Source organism: Stenella coeruleoalba (assembly GCF_951394435.1).
Source record: "Stenella coeruleoalba genome assembly, contig: scaffold_85, whole genome shotgun sequence".
NCBI lineage: Eukaryota > Metazoa > Chordata > Mammalia > Artiodactyla > Delphinidae > Stenella > Stenella coeruleoalba.
This window is the reverse complement of record NW_027646009.1, coordinates 713406-732520: the sequence shown is the minus strand read 5'-3', so window position 1 is coordinate 732520 and position 19115 is coordinate 713406. Positions and strand designations below refer to the sequence as shown.

The 19115-nt window shown below is 43.8% G+C and overlaps 1 long non-coding RNA gene across 14 annotated transcripts in view; it reads right to left on the bottom strand.

Annotated features, from left to right (window-relative positions):
- Positions 1-19115, bottom strand: part of LOC307181396 — a 531327-nt gene that overhangs the window by 468139 nt on the left and 44073 nt on the right. Inside the window, exon 4 of one of the 14 annotated variants that reach the window (XR_013826666.1) lies at positions 11035-11115. The exons of 12 other annotated variants lie outside the window; for them this stretch is intronic. This is a non-coding gene — a long non-coding RNA (uncharacterized lncRNA). Of the gene's footprint in view, positions 1-11034; positions 11116-18821; positions 19005-19115 lie in introns of those variants that run through there. One more of the 14 variants, XR_013826667.1, reaches the window with a different exon arrangement.

The window sequence follows — 19115 nt, the reverse complement described above, 5'->3', positions numbered from 1 at the left end:
ATCACTCAGCAATGAAATCTATGTCATCAGGCCCTTAGCAGCACAATGAGTGGATTCAGGTATGATGATTCTAACTGAAATAAGTCACACAGAAAAAGAAACATCATAAGATATCAGTAATACACGGAATGTAAACTTGGCTACACAGGAACTGAATTACAGAACAGAACAGGGTCTCAAATTTAGAAAAACAACTTATGCTTGCTTAAGGGGAAAGGTGAGTTGGGGTGCTGCATAAAACCAGAGATTGAAATGAGCACAGATAAAGTTCCTTAAGCCAAATATGGAATAGACAAGAGCTACTCCTTGCTCAACGAAATGGACTCAACACCGCATATTAAACGCCTAAGAATGTACCTGACTAGTAAGTATCTTAAAACCTATGGATTGCTATGTCTCCGAAAGAGAATCAAGCATGTGTACATGGGCATAAATGCAGCAGTGATAGGATTGGAGAGGTTCGGTGAGCAAATGAAGACCCTTTGAAGTCATATTGCATGGTACCCATTCCACGGGTTTCAACTACCCAGGTTTAAGGTATTCTTCCTTCAGCTAAAACAGGCATGTGGAACCTAGAGTATGATCAACCATGTGATCGGGAGACGTGTTCAAATATGTCTCAGTTTTCCTCCCCTGGTACTCGGGTGCAACATTCCAGACGCTTTACTAACACTCTCCCCACTTGGAGAGTCAGTCCCTTTAACCTCCTGTTTGGCCCAGTTTGCAATTTCTGCGGAAGATGAACAGGAATAGCGAGAACCAATGAGAGGCTAGCTGGAGGTGTCTGGACGGGCAAATTTAACTCTCATTTCCCACCAGGAAGAGGAAATAACCAAAGGCTCAGCGTGCCGTGCCGGAACCAGATTAGGGCCTGAAGACATCCTGTGGTGTTGCGGCCAGGTCACAAGAAAGCGAGTTGAAGAAAGGAGCTCAGGGGCACTGTAATTCACAAACCTGCAGAGTTATAAATGACAGCTATCGTCCAAAAATAGACTGAAGTAAGGCTGCCAAGAGGACTTGAAAGCGGGGCAGAATTGCCGGAAACCGATTTCAGGAGGTAGACTGGAATTGCATTGAAAGCATAGGAAAAGAGGCAGAACGTCCACAATGATGCACTTGGCCAAAAAGGGCGTATGCGTTTTTTCCTGAATATATTCAGGAAAAAACGCATACGCCCTTTTTGGCCAACCAAGCAAGCTTGCAAAGGAAATCTGCACTACAATGAAGTCTCACTTCCCCCCGGTCAAAAGGGCCATCTGAAAAAAGTGTAAAATCCAGAAAGGCAGGACAGGCCATGGAGAACTGGGAGCCTTGTTATGCTGATGGGCGGGATGTAAATTGCCAACAACCACTCGGGAGAAGTGTATGGTGTTTCCTGAAACATCTAAAAAACAAAGCAACAGAACCTAGGGCACTTCCACTTATGGTCCTATAGCTTAGGGAAATTAAAATCAAAAAGACACAGCCACCCCAAAGTTTGGAACGGCTCTGTTTACAAGAACCTCGTTTACAGTACAAGTTCAACATCGCAGAAAGTGAAAAATGGATAAAGAAGTTGTGGTATTTACTTACAAAGCAATATCACTCAGCAATGAAATCTGTGTCATCAGGCCCTTAGCAGCACAATGAGTGGATTCAGGTATGATGATTCTAACTGAAGTAAGTCACACAGAAAAAGAAACATCATAAGATATCAGTAATACACGGAATGTAAACTTGGCTACACAGGAACTGAATTACAGAACAGAACAGGGTCTCAAATTTAGAAAACCAACTTATGCTTGCTTAAGGGTAAAGGTGAGTTGGGGTGCTGCATAAAACCAGAGATTGAAATGAGCACAGATAAAGTTCCTTAAGTCAAATATGGAATAGACAAGAGCTACTCCTTGCTCAACGAAATGGACTCAACACCCCATATTAAACGCCTAAGAATGTACCTGACTAGTAAGTATCGTAAAACCTATGGATTGCTATGTCTCCAAAAGAGAATCAAGCATGTGTACAGGGGCATAAACGAAGCAGTGATAGGATTGGAGAGGTTCGGTGAGCAAGTGAAGACCCTTTGAAGTCATATTGCATGGTACCCATTACACGGGTCTCAACTCTCCAGGTTTAAGGTATTCTTCCTTCAGCTAAAACATGCATGTGGAACCCAAGTATGATCAACCATGTGAACGGGAGACGTGTTCAAATATGTCTCAGTTTTCCTCCCCTGGTACTCGGGTGCAACATTCCAGACGCTTTACTAACACTCTCCCCACTTGGAGAGTCAGCGCCTTTAACCTCCTGTTTGGCCCAGTTTGCAATTTCTGCGGAAGATGAACAGGAATAGCGAGAACCAATGAGAGGCTAGCTGGAGGTGTCTGGACGGGCAAATTTAACTCTCATTTCCCACCAGGAAGAGGAATTAACCAAAGGCTCAGCATGTCGGGCCGGAACCAGATTAGGGCCTGAAGCCATCCTGCGGTGTTGCGGCCAGGTCACAAGAAAGCGAGTTGAAGAAAGGAGCTCAGGGGCACTGTAATTCACAAACCTGCAGAGTTATAAATGACAGCTATCGTCCAAAAATAGACTGAAGTAAGGCTGCCAAGAGGACTTGAAAGCGGGGCAGAATTGCAGGAAACCGATTTCAGGAGGTAGACTGGAATTTCATTGAAAGCATAGGAAAAGAGGCAGAACGTCCACAATGATGCACTTGGCCAAAAAGGGCGTATGCGTTTTTTCCTGAATATATTCAGGAAAAAACGCATACGCCCTTTTTGGCCAACCAAGCAAGCTTGCAAAGGAAATCTGCACTACAATGAAGTCTCTGTTCCCCCCGGTCAAAAGGGCCATCTGTAAAAAGTGTAAAATCCAGAAAGGCAACAGGCCATTGAGAACTGGGAGCCTTGTTATGCTGATGGGCGGGATGTAAATTGCCAACAGACACTTGGGAGAAGTGTATGGTGTTTCCTGAAACATCTAAAAAACAAAGCAACAGAGCCTAGGGCACTATCACTTATGGTTCTATAGCTTAGGGAAATTAAAATCAAAAAGACACAGCCACCCCAAAGTTTGGAACGGCTCTGTTTACAAGAACCTCGTTTACAGTACAAGTTCAACATCGCAGAAAGTGAAAAATGGATAAAGAAGTTGTGGTATTTACTTACAAAGCAATATCACTCAGCAATGAAATCTGTGTCATCAGGCCCTTAGCAGCACAATGAGTGGATTCAGGTATGATGATTCTAACTGAAGTAAGTCACACAGAAAAAGAAACATCATAAGATATCAGTAATACACGGAATGTAAACTTGGCTACACAGGAACTGAATTACAGAACAGAACAGGGTCTCAAATTTAGAAAACCAACTTATGCTTGCTTAAGGGTAAAGGTGAGTTGGGGTGCTGCATAAAACCAGAGATTGAAATGAGCACAGATAAAGTTCCTTAAGCCAAATATGGAATAGACAAGAGCTACTCCTTGCTCAACGAAATGGACTCAACACCCCATATTAAACGCCTAAGAATGTACCTGACTAGTAAGTATCTTGAAACCTATGGATTGCTATGTCTCCGAAAGAGAATCAAGCATGTGTACAGGGGCATAAACGCAGCAGTGATAGGATTGGAGAGGTTCGGTGAGCAAATGAAGACCCTTTGAAGTCATATTGCATGGTACCAATTACACGGGTCTCAACTCTCCAGGTTTAAGGTATTCTTCCTTCAGCTAAGACATGCATGTGGAACCCAAGTATGATCAACCATGTGAATGGGAGACGTGTTCAAATATGTCTCAGTTTTCCTCCCCTGGTACTCGGTGCAACATTCCAGACGCTTTACTAACACTCTCCCCACTTGGAGAGTCAGCGCCTTTAACCTCCTGTTTGGCCCAGTTTGCAATTTCTGCGGAAGATGAACAGGAATAGCGAGAACCAATGAGAGGCTAGCTGAAGGTGTCTGGACGGGCAAATTTAACTCTCATTTCCCACCAGGAAGAGGAAATAACCAAAGGCTCAGCGTGCCGTACCGGAACCAGATTAGGGCCTGAAGCCATCCTGCGGTGTTGCGGCCAGCTCAAAAGAAAGCGAGTTGAAGAAAGGAGCTCAGGGGCACTGTAATTCACAAACCTGCAGAGTTATAAATGACAGCTATCGTCCAAAAATAGACTGAAGTAAGGCTGCCAAGAGGACTTGAAAGCGGGGCAGAATTGCAGGAAACCGATTTCAGGAGGTAGACTGGAATTACATTGAAAGCATAGGAAAAGAGGCAGAACGTCCACAATGATGCACTTGGCCAAAAAGGGCATATGCGTTTTTTCCTGAATATATTCAGGAAAAAACGCATACGCCCTTTTTGGCCAACCAAGCAAGCTTGCAAAGGAAATCTGCACTACAATGAAGTCTCACTTCCCCCCGGTCAAAAGGGCCATCTGAAAAAAGTGTAAAATCCAGAAAGGCAGGACAGGCCATGGAGAACTGGGAGCCTTGTTATGCTGATGTGCGGGATGTAAATTGCCAACAACCACTCGGGAGAAGTGTATGGTGTTTCCTGAAACATCTAAAAAACAAAGCAACAGAACCTAGGGCACTTCCATTTATGGTCCTATAGCTTAGGGAAATTAAAATCAAAAAGACACAGCCACCCCAAAGTTTGGAACGGCTCTGTTTACAAGAACCTCGTTTACAGTACAAGTTCAACATCGCAGAAAGTGAAAAATGGATAAAGAAGTTGTGGTATTTACTTACAAAGCAATATCACTCAGCAATGAAATCTATGTCATCAGGCCCTTAGCAGCACAATGAGTGGATTCAGGTATGATGATTCTAACTGAAGTAAGTCACACAGGAAAAGAAACATCATAAGATATCAGTAATACACGGAATGTAAACTTGGCTACACAGGAACTGAATTACAGAACAGAACAGGGACTCAAATTTAGAAAAACAACTTATGCTTGCTTAAGGGTAAAGGTGAGTTGGGGTGCTGCATAAAACCAGAGATTGAAATGAGCACAGATAAAGTTCCTTAAGTCAAATATGGAATAGACAAGAGCTACTCCTTGCTCAACGAAATGGACTCAAAACCGCATATAAACGCCTAAGAATGTACCTGACTAGTAAGTATCTTAAAACCTATGGATTGCTATGTCTCCGAAAGAGAATCAAGCATGTGTACAGGGGCATAAACGCAGCAGTGATAGGATTGGAGAGGTTCGGTGAGCAAATGAAGACCCTTTGAAGTCATATTGCATGGTACCCATTCCACGGGTCTCAACTCTCCAGGTTTAAGGTATTCTTCCTTCAGCTAAAACATGCATGTGGAACCCAAGTATGATCAACCATGTGAACGGGAGACGTGTTCAAATATGTCTCAGTTTTCCTCCCCTGGTACTCGGGTGCAACATTCCAGACGCTTTACTAACACTCTCCCCACTTGGAGAGTCAGCGCCTTTAACCTCCTGTTTGGCCCAGTTTGCAATTTCTGCGGAAGATGAACAGGAATAGCGAGAACCAATGAGAGGCTAGCTGGAGGTGTCTGGACGGGCAAATTTAACTCTCATTTCCCACCAGGAAGAGGAAATAACCAAAGGCTCAGCGTGCCGTACCGGAACCAGATTAGGGCCTGAAGCCATCCTGCGGTGTTGCGGCCAGGTCACAAGAAAGCGAGTTGAAGAAAGGAGCTCAGGGGCACTGTAATTCACAAACATGCAGAGTTATAAATGACAGCTATCGTCCAAAAATAGACTGAAGTAAGGCTGCCAAGAGGACTTGAAAGTGGGGCAGAATTGCAGGAAACCGATTTCAGGAGGTAGACTGGAATTGCATTGAAAGCATAGGAAAAGAGGCAGAACGTCCACAATGATGCACTTGGCCAAAAAGGGCGTATGCGTTTTTTCCTGAATATATTCAGGAAAAAACGCATACGCCCTTTTTGGCCAACCAAGCAAGCTTGCAAAGGAAATCTGCACTACAATGAAGTCTCACTTCCCCCCGGTCAAAAGGGCCATCTGAAAAAAGTGTAAAATCCAGAAAGGCAGGACAGGCCATGGAGAACTGGGAGCCTTGTTATGCTGATGGGCGGGATGTAAATTGCCAACAACCACTCGGGAGAAGTGTATGGTGTTTCCTGAAACATCTAAAAAACAAAGCAACAGAACCTAGGGCACTTCCACTTATGGTCCTATAGCTTAGGGAAATTAAAATCAAAAAGACACAGCCACCCCAAAGTTTGGAACGGCTCTGTTTACAAGAACCTCGTTTACAGTACAAGTTCAACATCGCAGAAAGTGAAAAATGGATAAAGAATTTGTGGTATTTACTTACAAAGCAATGTCACTCAGCAATGAAATCTGTGTCATCAGGCCCTTAGCAGCACAATGAGTGGATTCAGGTATGATGATTCTAACTGAAGTAAGTCACACAGAAAAAGAAACATCATAAGATATCAGTAATACACGGAATGTAAACTTGGCTACACAGGAACTGAATTACCGAACAGAACAGGGTCTCAAATTTAGAAAACCAACTTATGCTTGCTTAAGGGTAAAGGTGAGTTGGGGTGCTGCATAAAACCAGAGATTGAAATGAGCACAGATAAAGTTCCTTAAGTCAAATATGGAATAGACAAGAGCTACTCCTTGCTCAACGAAATGGACTCAACACCCCATATTAAACGCCTAAGAATGTACCTGACTAGTAAGTATCGTAAAACCTATGGATTGCTATGTCTCCAAAAGAGAATCAAGCATGTGTACAGGGGCATAAACGAAGCAGTGATAGGATTGGAGAGGTTCGGTGAGCAAGTGAAGACCCTTTGAAGTCATATTGCATGGTACCCATTACACGGGTCTCAACTCTCCAGGTTTAAGGTATTCTTCCTTCAGCTAAAACATGCATGTGGAACCCAAGTATGATCAACCATGTGAACGGGAGACGTGTTCAAATATGTCTCAGTTTTCCTCCCCTGGTACTCGGGTGCAACATTCCAGACGCTTTACTAACACTCTCCCCACTTGGAGAGTCAGCGCCTTTAACCTCCTGTTTGGCCCAGTTTGCAATTTCTGCGGAAGATGAACAGGAATAGCGAGAACCAATGAGAGGCTAGCTGGAGGTGTCTGGACGGGCAAATTTAACTCTCATTTCCCACCAGGAAGAGGAATTAACCAAAGGCTCAGCATGTCGGGCCGGAACCAGATTAGGGCCTGAAGCCATCCTGCGGTGTTGCGGCCAGGTCACAAGAAAGCGAGTTGAAGAAAGGAGCTCAGGGGCACTGTAATTCACAAACCTGCAGAGTTATAAATGACAGCTATCGTCCAAAAATAGACTGAAGTAAGGCTGCCAAGAGGACTTGAAAGCGGGGCAGAATTGCAGGAAACCGATTTCAGGAGGTAGACTGGAATTTCATTGAAAGCATAGGAAAAGAGGCAGAACGTCCACAATGATGCACTTGGCCAAAAAGGGCGTATGCGTTTTTTCCTGAATATATTCAGGAAAAAACGCATACGCCCTTTTTGGCCAACCAAGCAAGCTTGCAAAGGAAATCTGCACTACAATGAAGTCTCTGTTCCCCCCGGTCAAAAGGGCCATCTGTAAAAAGTGTAAAATCCAGAAAGGCAACAGGCCATTGAGAACTGGGAGCCTTGTTATGCTGATGGGCGGGATGTAAATTGCCAACAGACACTTGGGAGAAGTGTATGGTGTTTCCTGAAACATCTTAAAAACAAAGCAACAGAACCTAGGGCACTTCCACTTATGGTCCTATAGCTTAAGGAAATTAAAATCAAAAAGACACAGCCACCCCAAAGTTTGGAACGGCTCTGTTTACAAGAACCTCGTTTACAGTACAAGTTCAACATCGCAGAAAGTGAAAAATGGATAAAGAACTTGTGGTATTACGTACAATGCAGTATCACTCAGCAATGAAATCTATGTCATCAGGCCAGTAGCAGCATAATGAGTAGATTCAGGTACGATGATTCTAACTGAAATAAGTCACACAGAAAAAGAAACATCATAAGATATCAGTAATACACGGAATGTAAACTTGGCTACACAGGAACTGAATTACAGAACAGAACAGGGTCTCAAATTTAGAAAAACAACTTATTCTTGTTTAAGGGTAAAGGTGAGTTGGGGTGCTGCATAAAACCAGAGATTGAAATGAGCACAGATAAAGTTCCTTAAGCCAAATATGGAATAGACAAGAGCTACTCCTTGCTCAACGAAATGGACTCAACACCCCATATTAAACGCCTAAGAATGTACCTGACTAGTAAGTATCTTGAAACCTATGGATTGCTATGTCTCCGAAAGAGAATCAAGCATGTGTACAGGGGCATAAACGCAGCAGTGATAGGATTGGAGAGGTTCGGTGAGCAAATGAAGACCCTTTGAAGTCATATTGCATGGTACCCATTACACGGGTCTTAACTCTCCAGGTTTAAGGTATTCTTCCTTCAGCTAAGACATGCATGTGGAACCCAAGTATGATCAACCATGTGAATGGGAGACGTGTTCAAATATGTCTCAGTTTTCCTCCCCTGGTACTCGGTGCAACATTCCAGACGCTTTACTAACACTCTCCCCACTTGGAGAGTCAGCGCCTTTAACCTCCTGTTTGGCCCAGTTTGCAATTTCTGCGGAAGATGAACAGGAATAGCGAGAACCAATGAGAGGCTAGCTGAAGGTGTCTGGACGGGCAAATTTAACTCTCATTTCCCACCAGGAAGAGGAAATAACCAAAGGCTCAGCGTGCCGTACCGGAACCAGATTAGGGCCTGAAGCCATCCTGCGGTGTTGCGGCCAGCTCAAAAGAAAGCGAGTTGAAGAAAGGAGCTCAGGGGCACTGTAATTCACAAACCTGCAGAGTTATAAATGACAGCTATCGTCCAAAAATAGACTGAAGTAAGGCTGCCAAGAGGACTTGAAAGCGGGGCAGAATTGCAGGAAACCGATTTCAGGAGGTAGACTGGAATTGCATTGAAAGCATAGGAAAAGAGGCAGAACGTCCACAATGATGCACTTGGCCAAAAAGGGCGTATGCGTTTTTTCCTGAATATATTCAGGAAAAAACGCATACGCCCTTTTTGGCCAACCAAGCAAGCTTGCAAAGGAAATCTGCACTACAATGAAGTCTCACTTCCCCCCGGTCAAAAGGGCCATCTGAAAAAAGTGTAAAATCCAGAAAGGCAGGACAGGCCATGGAGAACTGGGAGCCTTGTTATGCTGATGTGCGGGATGTAAATTGCCAACAACCACTCGGGAGAAGTGTATGGTGTTTCCTGAAACATCTAAAAAACAAAGCAACAGAACCTAGGGCACTTCCATTTATGGTCCTATAGCTTAGGGAAATTAAAATCAAAAAGACACAGCCACCCCAAAGTTTGGAACGGCTCTGTTTACAAGAACCTCGTTTACAGTACAAGTTCAACATCGCAGAAAGTGAAAAATGGATAAAGAAGTTGTGGTATTTACTTACAAAGCAATATCACTCAGCAATGAAATCTATGTCATCAGGCCCTTAGCAGCACAATGAGTGGATTCAGGTATGATGATTCTAACTGAAGTAAGTCACACAGGAAAAGAAACATCATAAGATATCAGTAATACACGGAATGTAAACTTGGCTACACAGGAACTGAATTACAGAACAGAACAGGGACTCAAATTTAGAAAAACAACTTATGCTTGCTTAAGGGTAAAGGTGAGTTGGGGTGCTGCATAAAACCAGAGATTGAAATGAGCACAGATAAAGTTCCTTAAGTCAAATATGGAATAGACAAGAGCTACTCCTTGCTCAACGAAATGGACTCAAAACCGCATATAAACGCCTAAGAATGTACCTGACTAGTAAGTATCTTAAAACCTATGGATTGCTATGTCTCCGAAAGAGAATCAAGCATGTGTACAGGGGCATAAACGCAGCAGTGATAGGATTGGAGAGGTTCGGTGAGCAAATGAAGACCCTTTGAAGTCATATTGCATGGTACCCATTCCACGGGTCTCAACTCTCCAGGTTTAAGGTATTCTTCCTTCAGCTAAAACATGCATGTGGAACCCAAGTATGATCAACCATGTGAACGGGAGACGTGTTCAAATATGTCTCAGTTTTCCTCCCCTGGTACTCGGGTGCAACATTCCAGACGCTTTACTAACACTCTCCCCACTTGGAGAGTCAGCGCCTTTAACCTCCTGTTTGGCCCAGTTTGCAATTTCTGCGGAAGATGAACAGGAATAGCGAGAACCAATGAGAGGCTAGCTGGAGGTGTCTGGACGGGCAAATTTAACTCTCATTTCCCACCAGGAAGAGGAAATAACCAAAGGCTCAGCGTGCCGTACCAGAACCAGATTAGGGCCTGAAGCCATCCTGCGGTGTTGCGGCCAGGTCACAAGAAAGCGAGTTGAAGAAAGGAGCTCAGGGACACTGTAATTCACAAACATGCAGAGTTATAAATGACAGCTATCGTCCAAAAATAGACTGAAGTAAGGCTGCCAAGAGGACTTGAAAGTGGGGCAGAATTGCAGGAAACCGATTTCAGGAGGTAGACTGGAATTGCATTGAAAGCATAGGAAAAGAGGCAGAACGTCCACAATGATGCACTTGGCCAAAAAGGGCGTATGCGTTTTTTCCTGAATATATTCAGGAAAAAACGCATACGCCCTTTTTGGCCAACCAAGCAAGCTTGCAAAGGAAATCTGCACTACAATGAAGTCTCACTTCCCCCCGGTCAAAAGGGCCATCTGAAAAAAGTGTAAAATCCAGAAAGGCAGGACAGGCCATGGAGAACTGGGAGCCTTGTTATGCTGATGGGCGGGATGTAAATTGCCAACAACCACTCGGGAGAAGTGTATGGTGTTTCCTGAAACATCTAAAAAACAAAGCAACAGAACCTAGGGCACTTCCACTTATGGTCCTATAGCTTAGGGAAATTAAAATCAAAAAGACACAGCCACCCCAAAGTTTGGAACGGCTCTGTTTACAAGAACCTCGTTTACAGTACAAGTTCAACATCGCAGAAAGTGAAAAATGGATAAAGAATTTGTGGTATTTACTTACAAAGCAATGTCACTCAGCAATGAAATCTGTGTCATCAGGCCCTTAGCAGCACAATGAGTGGATTCAGGTATGATGATTCTAACTGAAGTAAGTCACACAGAAAAAGAAACATCATAAGATATCAGTAATACACGGAATGTAAACTTGGCTACACAGGAACTGAATTACAGAACAGAACAGGGTCTCAAATTTAGAAAACCAACTTATGCTTGCTTAAGGGTAAAGGTGAGTTGGGGTGCTGCATAAAACCAGAGATTGAAATGAGCACAGATAAAGTTCCTTAAGTCAAATATGGAATAGACAAGAGCTACTCCTTGCTCAACGAAATGGACTCAACACCGCATATTAAACGCCTAAGAATGTACCTGACTAGTAAGTATCTTAAAACCTATGGATTGCTATGTCTCTGAAAGAGAATCAAGCATGTGTACAGGGGCATAAACTCAGCAGTGATAGGATTGGAGAGGTTCGGTGAGCAAATGAAGACCCTTTGAAGTCATATTGCATGGTACCCATTACACGGGTCTTAACTCTCCAGGTTTAAGGTATTCTTCCTTCAACTAAAATATGCATGTGGAACCCAAGTATGATCAACCATGTGAACGGGAGGCGTGTTCAAATATGTCTCAGTTTTCCTCCCCTGGTACTCGGGTGCAACATTCCAGACGCTTTACTAACACTCTCCCCACTTGGAGAGTCAGTCCCTTTAACCTCCTGTTTGGCCCAGTTTGCAATTTCTGCGGAAGATGAACAGGAATAGCGAGAACCAATGAGAGGCTAGCTGGAGGTGTCTGGACGGGCAAATTTAACTCTCATTTCCCACCAGGAAGAGGAATTAACCAAAGGCTCAGCGTGCCGGGCCGGAACCAGATTAGGGCCTGAAGCCATCCTGCGGTGTTGCGGCCAGGTCACAAGAAAGCGAGTTGAAGAAAGGAGCTCAGGGGCACTGTAATTCACAAACCTGCAGAGTTATAAATGACAGCTATCGTCCAAAAATAGACTGAAGTAAGGCTGCCAAGAGGACTTGAAAGCGGGGCAGAATTGCAGGAAACCGATTTCAGGAGGTAGACTGGAATTGCATTGCAAGCATAGGAAAAGAGGCAGAACGTCCACAATGATGCACTTGGCCAAAAAGGGCGTATGCGTTTTTTCCTGAATATATTCAGGAAAAAACGCATACGCCCTTTTTGGCCAACCAAGCAAGCTTGCAAAGGAAATCTGCACTACAATGAAGTCTCACTTCCCCCCGGTCAAAAGGGCCATCTGAAAAAAGTGTAAAATCCAGAAAGGCAGGACAGGCCATGGAGAACTGGGAGCCTTGTTATGCTGATGGGCGGGATGTAAATTGCCAACAGACACTCGGGAGAAGTGTATGGTGTTTCCTGAAACATCTAAAAAACAAAGCAACAGAGCCTAGGGCACTGCCACTTATGGTCCTATAGCTTAGGGAAATTAAAATCAAAAAGACACAGCCACCCCAAAGTTTGGGACGCCTCTGTTTACAAGAACCTCGTTTACAGTACAAGTTCAACATCGCAGAAAGTGAAAAATGGATAAAGAAGTTGTGGTATTTACTTACAAAGCAATATCACTCAGCAATGAAATCTGTGTCATCAGGCCCTTAGCAGCACAATGAGTGGATTCAGGTATGATGATTCTAACTGAAGTAAGTCACACAGAAAAAGAAACATCATAAGATATCAGTAATACACGGAATGTAAACTTGGCTACACAGGAACTGAATTACAGAACAGAACAGGGTCTCAAATTTAGAAAACCAACTTATGCTTGCTTAAGGGTAAAGGTGAGTTGGGGTGCTGCATAAAACCAGAGATTGAAATGAGCACAGATAAAGTTCCTTAAGTCAAATATGGAATAGACAAGAGCTACTCCTTGCTCAACGAAATGGACTCAACACCGCATATTAAACGCCTAAGAATGTACCTGACTAGTAAGTATCTTAAAACCTATGGATTGCTATGTCTCTGAAAGAGAATCAAGCATGTGTACAGGGGCATAAGCGCAGCAGTGATAGGATTGGAGAGGTTCGGTGAGCAAATGAAGACCCTTTGAAGTCATATTGCATGGTACCCATTCCACGGGTTTCAACTACCCAGGTTTAAGGTATTCTTCCTTCAGCTAAAACATGCATGTGGAACCCAAGTATGATCAACCATGTGAACGGGAGACGTGTTCAAATATGTCTCAGTTTTCCTCCCCTGGTACTCGGGTGCAACATTCCAGACGCTTTACTAACACTCTCCCCACTTGGAGAGTCAGCGCCTTTAACCTCCTGTTTGGCCCAGTTTGCAATTTCTGCGGAAGAAGAACAGGAATAGCGAGAACCAATGAGAGACTAGCTGGAGGTGTCTGGACGGGCAAATTTAACTCTCATTTCCCACCAGGAAGAGGAAATAACCAAAGGCTCAGCGTGCCGGGCCGGAACCAGATTAGGGCCTGAAGCCATCCTGCGGTGTTGCGGCCAGCTCAACAGAAAGCGAGTTGAAGAAAGGAGCTCAGGGGCACTGTAATTCACAAACCTGCAGAGTTATAAATGACAGCTATCGTCCAAAAATAGACTGAAGTAAGGCTGCCAAGAGGACTTGAAAGCGGGGCAGAATTGCAGGAAACCGATTTCAGGAGGTAGACTGGAATTGCATTGAAAGCATAGGAAAAGAGGCAGAACGTCCACAATGATGCACTTGGCCAAAAAGGGCGTATACGTTTTTTCCTGAATATATTCAGGAAAAAATGCATACGCACTTTTTGGCCAACCAAGCAAGCTTGCAAAGGAAATCTGCACTACAATGAAGTCTCACTTCCCCCCGGTCAAAAGGGCCATCTGAAAAAAGTGTAAAATCCAGAAAGGCAACAGGCCATTGAGAACTGGGAGCCTTGTTATGCTGATGGGCGGGATGTAAATTGCCAACAGACACTTGGGAGAAGTGTATGGTGTTTCCTGAAACATCTAAAAAACAAAGCAACAGAGCCTAGGGCACTTCCACTTATGGTCCTATAGCTTAGGGAAATAAAAATCAAAAAGACACAGCCACCCCAAAGTTTGGAACGGCTCTGTTTACAAGAACCTCGTTTACAGTACAAGTTCAACATCGCAGAAAGTGAAAAATGGATAAAGAAGTTGTGGTATTTACTTACAAAGCAATATCACTCAGCAATGAAATCTATGTCATCAGGCCCTTAGCAGCACAATGAGTGGATTCAGGTATGATGATTCTAACTGAAATAAGTCACACAGAAAAAGAAACATCATAAGATATCAGTAATACACGGAATGGAAACTTGGCTACACAGGAACTGAATTACAGAACAGAACAGGGTCTCAAATTTAGAAAACCAACTTATGCTTGCTTAAGGGTAAAGGTGAGTTGGGGTGCTGCATAAAACCAGAGATTGAAATGAGCACAGATAAAGTTCCTTAAGTCAAATATGGAATAGACAAGAGCTACTCCTTGCTCAACGAAATGGACTCAACACCGCATATTAAACGCCGAAGAATGTACCTGACTAGTAAGTATCTTAAAACCTATGGATTGCTATGTCTCTGAAAGAGAATCAAGCATGTGTACAGGGGCATAAACGCAGCAGTGATAGGATTGGAGAGGTTCGGTGAGCAAATGAAGACCCTTTGAAGTCATATTGCATGGTACCCATTACACGGGTCTTAACTCTCCAGGTTTAAGGTATTCTTCCTTCAGCTAAAACATGCATGTGGAACCCAAGTATGATCAACCATGTGAACGGGAGACGTGTTCAAATATGTCTCAGTTTTCCTCCCCTGGTACTCGGGTGCAACATTCCAGACGCTTTACTAACACTCTCCCCACTTGGAGAGTCAGCACCTTTAACCTCCTATTTGGCCCAGTTTGCAATTTTTGCGGAAGATGAACAGGAATAGCGAGAACCAATGAGAGACTAGCTGGAGGTGTCTGGACGGGCAAATTTAACTCTCATTTCCCACCAGGAAGAGGAAATAACCAAAGGCTCAGCGTGCCGTGCCGGAACCAGATTAGGGCCTGAAGCCATCCTGCGGTGTTGCGGCCAGGTCACAAGAAAGCGAGTTGAAGAAAGGAGCTCAGGGGCACTGTAATTCACAAACCTGCAGAGTTATAAATGACAGCTATCGTCCAAAAATAGACTGAAGTAAGGCTGCCAAGAGGACTTGAAAGCGGGGCAGAATTGCAGGAAACCGATTTCAGGAGGTAGACTGGAATTGCATTGCAAGCATAGGAAAAGAGGCAGAACGTCCACAATGATGCACTTGGCCAAAAAGGGCGTATGCGTTTTTTCCTGAATATATTCAGGAAAAAACGCATATGCCCTTTTTGGCCAACCAAGCAAGCTTGCAAAGGAAATCTGCACTACAATGAAGTCTCACTTCCCCCCGGTCAAAAGGGCCATCTGAAAAAAGTGTAAAATCCAGAAAGGCAGGACAGGCCATGGAGAACTGGGAGCCTTGTTATGCTGATGGGCGGGATGTAAATTGCCAACAGACACTCGGGAGAAGTGTATGGTGTTTCCTGAAACATCTAAAAAACAAAGCAACAGAGCCTAGGGCACTGCCACTTATGGTCCTATAGCTTAGGGAAATTAAAATCAAAAAGACACAGCCACCCCAAAGTTTGGGACGCCTCTGTTTACAAGAACCTCGTTTACAGTACAAGTTCAACATCGCAGAAAGTGAAAAATGGATAAAGAAGTTGTGGTATTTACTTACAAAGCAATATCACTCAGCAATGAAATCTGTGTCATCAGGCCCTTAGCAGCACAATGAGTGGATTCAGGTATGATGATTCTAACTGAAGTAAGTCACACAGAAAAAGAAACATCATAAGATATCAGTAATACACGGAATGTAAACTTGGCTACACAGGAACTGAATTACAGAACAGAACAGGGTCTCAAATTTAGAAAAACAACTTATGCTTGCTTAAGGGTAAAGGTGAGTTGGGGTGCTGCATAAAACCAGAGATTGAAATGAGCACAGATAAAGTTCCTTAAGTCAAATATGGAATAGACAAGAGCTACTCCTTGCTCAACGAAATGGACTCAACACCGCATATTAAACGCCTAAGAATGTACCTGACTAGTAAGTATCTTAAAACCTATGGATTGCTATGTCTCTGAAAGAGAATCAAGCATGTGTACAGGGGCATAAACGCAGCAGTGATAGGATTGGAGAGGTTCGGTGAGCAAATGAAGACCCTTTGAAGTCATATTGCATGGTATCCATTACACGGGTCTTAACTCTCCAGGTTTAAGGTATTCTTCCTTCAGCTAAAACATGCATGTGGAACCCAAGTATGATCAACCATGTGAACGGGAGACGTGTTCAAATATGTCTCAGTTTTCCTCCCCAGGTACTCGGGTGCAACATTCCAGACGCTTTACTAACACTCTCCCCACTTGGAGAGTCAGCGCCTTTAACCTCCTGTTTGGCCCAGTTTGCAATTTTTGCGGAAGATGAACAGGAATAGCGAGAACCAATGAGAGACTAGCTGGAGGTGTCTGGACGGGCAAATTTAACTCTCATTTCCCACCAGGAAGAGGAAATAACCAAAGGCTCAGCGTGCCGTGCCGGAACCAGATTAGGGCCTGAAGCCATCCTGCGGTGTTGCGGCCAGGTCACAAGAAAGCGAGTTGAAGAAAGGAGCTCAGGGGCACTGTAATTCACAAACCTGCAGAGTTATAAATGACAGCTATCGTCCAAAAATAGACTGAAGTAAGGCTGCCAAGAGGACTTGAAAGCGGGGCAGAATTGCAGGAAACCGATTTCAGGAGGTAGACTGGAATTGCATTGAAAGCATAGGAAAAGAGGCAGAACGTCCACAATGATGCACTTGGCCAAAAAGGGCGTATGCGTTTTTTCCTGAATATATTCAGGAACAAACGCATACGCCCTTTATGGCCAACCAAGCAAGCTTGCAAAGGAAATCTGCACTACAATGAAGTCTCACTTCCCCCCGGTCAAAAGGGCCATCTGAAAAAAGTGTAAAATCCAGAAAGGCAGGACAGGCCATGGAGAACTGGGAGCCTTGTTATGCTGATGGGCGGCATGTAAATTGCCAACAACCACTCGGGAGAAGTGTATGGTGTTTCCTGAAACATCTAAAAAACAAAGCAACAGAGCCTAGGGCACTGCCACTTATGGTCCTATAGCTTAGGGAAATTAAAATCAAAAAGACACAGCCACCCCAAAGTTTGGGACGCCTCTGTTTACAAGAACCTCGTTTACAGTACAAGTTCAACATCGCAGAAAGTGAAAAATGGATAAAGAAGTTGTGGTATTTACTTACAAAGCAATATCACTCAGCAATGAAATCTGTGTCATCAGGCCCTTAGCAGCACAATGAGTGGATTCAGGTATGATGATTCTAACTGAAGTAAGTCACACAGAAAAAGAAACATCATAAGATATCAGTAATACACGGAATGTAAACTTGGCTACACAGGAACTGAATTACAGAACAGAACAGGGTCTCAAATTTAGAAAACCAACTTAAGCTTGCTTAAGGGTAAAGGTGAGTTGGGGTGCTGCATAAAACCAGAGATTGAAATGAGCACAGATAAAGTTCCTTAAGTCAAATATGGAATAGACAAGAGCTACTCCTTGCTCAACGAAATGGACTCAACACCGCATATTAAACGCCTAAGAATGTACCTGACTAGTAAGTATCTTAAAACCTATGGATTGCTATGTCTCCGAAAGAGAATCAAGCATGTGTACAGGGGCATAAACGCAGCAGTGATAGGATTGGAGAGGTTCGGTGAGCAAATGAAGACCCTTTGAAGTCATATTGCATGGTACCCATTACACGGGTCTAAACTCTCCAGGTTTAAGGTATTCTTCCTTCAGCTAAAACATGCATGTGGAACCCAAGTATGATCAACCATGTGAACGGGAGACGTGTTCAAATATGTTTGTTTTCCTCCCCTGGTACTCGGGTGCAACATTCCAGACGCTTTACTAACACTCTCCCCACTTGGAGAGTCAGCGCCTTTAACCTCCTGTTTGGCCCAGTTTGCAATTTCTGCGGAAGAAGAACAGGAATAGCGAGAACCAATGAGAGACTAGCTGGAGGTGTCTGGACAGGCAAATTTAACTCTCATTTCCCACCAGGAAGAGGAAATAACCAAAGGCTCAGCGTGCCGGGCCTGAACCAGATTAGGGCCTGAAGCCATCCTGCGGTGTTGCGGCCAGCTCAAAAGAAAGCGAGTTGAAGAAAGGAGCTCAGGGGCACTGTAATTCACAAACCTGCAGAGTTATAAATGACAGCTATCGTCCAAAAATAGACTGAAGTAAGGCTGCCAAGTCGACTTGAAAGCGGGGCAGAATTGCAGGAAACCGATTTCAGGCGGTAGACTGGAATTGCATTGAAAGCATAGGAAAAGAGGCAGAACGTCCACAATGATGCACTTGGCCAAAAAGGGCGTATACGTTTTTTCCTGAATATATTCAGGAAAAAACGCATACGCCCTTTTTGGCCAACCAAGCAAGCTTGCAAAGGAAATCTGCACTACAATGAAGTCTCACTTCCCCCCGGTCAAAAGGGCCATCTGAAAAAAGTGTAAAATCCAGAAAGGCAACAGGCCATTGAGAACTGGGAGCCTTGTTATGCTGATGGGCGGGATGTAAATTGCCAACAGACACTTGGGAGAAGTGTATGGTGTTTCCTGAAACATCTAAAAAACAAAGAAACAGAGCCTAGGGCACTTCCACTTATGGTCCTATAGCTTCGGGAAATAAAAATCAAAAAGACACAGCCACCCCAATGTTTGGAACGGCTCTGTTTACAAGAACCTCGTTTACAGTACAAGTTCAACATCGCAGAAAGTGAAAAATGGATAAAGAAGTTGTGGGATTCACTTACAAAGGAATATCACTCAGCAATGAAATCTATGTCATCAGGCACTTAGCAGCACAATGAGTGGATTCAGGTATGATGATTCTAACTGAAATAAGTCACACAGAAAAAGAAACATCATAAGATATCAGTAATACACGGAATGGAAACTTGGCTACACAGGAACTGAATTACAGAACAGAACAGGGTCTCAAA